Source organism: Papaver somniferum, chromosome 9 (genome assembly GCF_003573695.1).
Source record: "Papaver somniferum cultivar HN1 chromosome 9, ASM357369v1, whole genome shotgun sequence".
In the NCBI taxonomy this organism is placed as follows: domain Eukaryota; kingdom Viridiplantae; phylum Streptophyta; class Magnoliopsida; order Ranunculales; family Papaveraceae; genus Papaver; species Papaver somniferum.
In genome coordinates this window covers 3,462,695-3,467,694 of record NC_039366.1, presented here as the reverse complement: position 1 = coordinate 3,467,694, position 5,000 = coordinate 3,462,695, and the positions used below count along the sequence as shown (strand labels likewise).

Sequence of the window (5,000 nt, the reverse complement as noted above, 5' to 3'; positions counted from 1 at the left end):
TTGGAGTTTGATTAGTTTAGGTTTATGTTTTAACTTTAGGTGGGGGGTATTTAATTAATTTAAAATAATTAAGGGTAACTTAGTAATCTACCCACTGCTAGGACACCCCTCATAAACCCATAAATAGGAAAATGATTTTGCATGCCTCAAAATAGGTTTCTTATTCGGTGTGTGCTAAATTTTACAGTAGAAACTCTATAAATTAATGTTGTCGGGACTATTAAAATTTATTAAATAAACGAGATATTAATTAACCGATAAATTAATACTTATTAATTTATTTGTAGATAAATTTCATATCAAATAATTAGTTTCCATACAAACAAGATAGCATATCATATCCTTTTTATTTCCTATATAAATATAATATCAATATCAAATCATATTTTTATAAACATAATATTCAATCATATTTTTAATTTCTTATAGAAACACAACATCAATATCAAATCATATATTTTTATAAACACAATATCAAATCATATTTTCTAAATAAATCTTTATAAAAATAAATAAATTCATATAGAAGGACAATATGAAATCATACTATTAACAAATAAAAAAATATTTTATATAAATACAATATGAAATCATACTACTAACACAAACAAATCATACACACAAATATGACTGATGCAATTCGTATAGCATTATTCAAGCACAAGAAGGATAATCCAACAACACCAAAAATTCTTGCAATGATAAGAATAATTAGAAATTAAATTAAATGCGATATTGATTTTAGCAAAAAAACAGAAGACAATTAAATCATTTTTCAAAAAGTCTTCGTAAATCATTAATGTATTGAATATATATATGTTTGTATATATAATGCATTATTAATTTATATTTCACATGGGGGCTATATAGGTAATCAAAAAAGTATTATCTTATAATTTTAGCGAATTATTAATTTGGCATGTTATCCCCAACTCGGGACCGACAAAAAATACTATTTAAGAGAGTTTATTAAATAATCAAGTATTAACTAAAAGAGTTTCTATTGTATTTGATGTTGGGATAGCCATCTCCACATAACCTACACGGGGACACTTCTAATATGGGGTGATTGATGCATGGATTTGGTTACATGTTAATTACTTCATATGGTTTTCATCAACTAAAAGCTAATATTCCTTTCAAATTCAAGTCTACATTTACATTCTTGTGTGTATAAGACTTAGCTACAAGTGACGATCGAGTAGACAGAAAATAGAAGAGTTGCTCATGAATTCTGTGATGTAGTCATATTTGCAATTTACGTGCGGTTAAATGATTTTTGTGTGAGAATGAGAAATTAGTAAATTAACCTGAAATGTTTTGATTGCTATTATAAATTGAGGCATTTGAAAGTGTTGTATATTTACTTTACAAAATATACACAATTATTCGTATATGGTTCAGTCATCCTACATAAACCAATGAATAATTATGAATTAGGTGAGAGGATGGAGGAAATTGAAAGTGTAAGAATCAAATGCTGGAAATTGCGTCGTGGTTGATCTAGATCACCTTCTTTTGGACTAATTGCCGAAGCACCAAAACAAATAACTGATGCATCCAGGTGTGAAGTTCTTTTAAATTCAAGTATGCTTTCGTATTCTTGTGTAAATATGACTTATCTACAAGTGACAATCGAGTGGATAGTAATAACATATCAATAGTTATCAAGAAGCTCTGATTTAGTATAAAAAAATGGATAAAATTCATTACAGGAAGTGAAAGACTAGTCTAGGGCCTTTGGACCATGTATGTTCAGACCAGATGTAACCATGGTTTATCTTATAGCCTATATGTAAAGGCTTAAACCTAATAACCTATTCTTAATGGGTAAAAATTCTTCTTGTTCCGTTTTTCCATACTCTATTGGGGAAATTAGGCTCAGGCCCAACCCATGGATAACCCATAATATGAGGCCCTTAATTAAAAAAAGTTTAAATCTAGGCCCCGAGTTTTTAAAAGACCTTGATACCCTTATGCATATTGTCAAGCCCATAATTAAATAAAATTTAAATCTAGGCCCAAAATTATTAAATCTAGGCCCGAAATTATTAAAATACAGTGCGAAGGTGTAAACAGAAGTTACACATGCATATGGCATGTGTAACCAGAAGTTACACATCCTTATGATATGTGTAATGCAAAGTTACACTTGTATATATATGCAAATAAATAGACATCAAAAAAAAAAAACACAAAAAAAAAAGTTATTACTTTAATATTCATTTACAATAATTTCTTAGCATGTGTAACTAGAAGTTACACACGCATCTGTTTAGTGTAATTGAGAGTTACATATGTGTCTATCTAGTGTAACTGAGAGTTACACATGCATCTGACTTGTGTATTCAGCGTCAACTCCAGTTCCAGCGAGACCATTACCACGTTTAAGCAATTAGCTTTTATGAAGTTATCTAAAACCTGAAATATAACAACAAGCAATCAGTATTTATACGATTAAAATGAACAGTACATAAAACAATGTATATTTCAGTTTCACAAGCATCTGACTAGTGTAGCTAGCGGTTACACATGCATCTGAATTGTGTAACTGAGAGTTACACATGCATATAACATGTGTAACTAGGAGATACACATTCATATGGCTAGTGTGCTAGCAGTTACACATGCATATGACTAGTGTAACTAGGAGTTACACATACATATTGATATGTGTACCCAAAATCAGTATGTGTAAGTAAAAGTTACACATCTAAGTAGAAACTACACATCTAATTTGCATGTGTAACTGGTATCTACACATCTAATTAGCATGTGTAACTAATAGTTACACATGCATCTCACTTGTGTAACTAAGAGTTACACATGTATCTAATCAGTCTAATAATCAGTATTATCCTACCATTCTGTAATCTGGAGATAATGCATCATTATTATACATTGTTTGAGGCATGTAATTGAGATCTAAAATGTGGTTTTCAAGAATTATCATCTCATATGAAGGACAAATGATTAAGTCAACAGGGTTGAGCTTTTACCTCTGAGGTGGCAACCACACTATTCCCAGATATATGAATCCCATGCTTCTTATGAAACAATTCATCACCCTGAAAATTGCAGCACAGTAGTCAGTACCAGACAATACAAGATCCCTAAAATTTTCAAAGTGAAAACCAAAACCAAAGTGACAATACAGGGTTTATCAGTTGACTTCTACTTCTCAGCACTGCTTTCTTTCATATATGTCAACACATATGAGCCTGGTGATAAGGATGAATCAGAGCTTTCTAATTTCTCAGAAAAGTACAACAATTGAGCAATCAAACTCTTTTGTGATTCAAGAGTGTTTTTGTTGTTTCATCTATAGCCACTTGGATAAACAAACTAACCAATGAAGCAGTTCTCATTCAATTTATCAATTCTGATATCACCAGTGTAATTTATCGACAATTACACGCATCTGTTTAGTGTAATTGAGAGTTACATGTGTCTATCTAGTGTAACTGAGAGTTACACATGCATCTGACTTGTGTATTCAGCGTCAACTCCAGTTCCAGCGAGACCATTACCACGTTTAAGCAATTATATTTTATGAAGTTATCTGAAACCTGAAATATAACAACAAGCAATCAATATTTATACGATTAAAATGAACAGTACATACAACAATGTATATTTCAGTTTCACAAGCATCTGACTAGTGTAGCTAGCAGTTACACATGCATCTGAATTGTGTAACTGAGAGTTACACATGCATATAACATGTGTAACTAGGAGATACACATGCATCTGGCTTGTGTAACTTTCAGTTACACATGCATATAACTAGTGTAACTAAGAGTTACACTTGCATATGGAATATGCCATTTAAAGTGGAACGTTATTCCTACTAACCTTGTTTTTCAGATTGACCAAGACTCGCAGATGGTTCTCAGTACCACCGGAAACAAGGTCATATCCCAATGCGTTCAAGGTCTTAAGAGTTAACATGTCATAACATAAGAAAATAAACGTTAAGAGAGAGCATGGTACGTATTAGTTTTTAATTTTAAAGGAATATAACCATGTAAAAGCCTTACTTCCACAAACTGTGAGCAATTTTTGAGAACATGTTCTTGATATTAGTTCAACCTAATCGACCATCAATTGATCTAAAAAAAGGCTAGTGTCTTGTCAGTGCGCACAAAAAACGTCGAGACCTGCATAGACATCAATTGATCCAAAAAAGGCTACAACTATTCAGAAATTATTGTCATAAAAATATTAAGATGCCATAGTCTAAACATTCCAAAAAAAAAACATGTGTATTCAGCTGGTATACATACAAAATGCATGTGTAATTGGGAGTTATATATGCATATGGCATGTGTAATTGTGAGTTACACATGCACCCGTAATACACAAACTACTCAAAAAGTGAAAACAAATAACATTTTCTGATCAATTAAAGGAGATTAATCAGTTTGTCTTACTACAACATATGGGACATAAGTATCCAAAGTATTGATATCATGAAGAATATGTATTAGCAGTTTAACACGGATATCAGTAAATGAGAGATCTGTTTTGTGCAAGGCGTATGACATAAATGATAGAGAATAAATCGCGTTTTCGGTACAAGCAACAGAAGTAGGGAAACTTACTGTTTTCAGTGTACCCTTCATATGAAGGAACCTTCCATCCTGAGAAAGGAACCAGGAAAGGAGCTTTAAGATACATAGCTCAAATAACACTGTTTTGCCGCTTCCAGTTGGCGCCAAAATGACCATGTTCATGTCAGAGAAGTAACAACCAGAAAAGCGCTCACTTGCAACGAATTGAAATACCTGCATCCGCAAGAATAAGATAAACTATTATAACACCTTACTAGTTCAGATCAAGCAAACAACCGAAGCTGAAAAAGTATATAACAACGGCGTATCCTCACCTCAGGAGTGGCTACAGAATTACAGACTCAACAAAGTAAATTTGACACTCAGCAATTCCGCCGACCACCTAATCTGCCACTTATACCTATACCTCCAACATTCACACCTTAG

General features: G+C 32.1%; 1 long non-coding RNA gene across 1 annotated transcript; it reads right to left on the bottom strand.

The window, feature by feature from the left end:
• Positions 1–3,863: 3,863 nt before the first annotated feature.
• LOC113310620 lies at positions 3,864–4,725 on the bottom strand. The gene is made up of 3 exons (XR_003341285.1): positions 4,605–4,725; positions 4,041–4,160; positions 3,864–3,936 (listed from the first exon to the last, which is right to left on the bottom strand). It is a non-coding gene; the product is annotated as an uncharacterized LOC113310620 (long non-coding RNA).
• Positions 4,726–5,000: the final 275 nt, after the last annotated feature.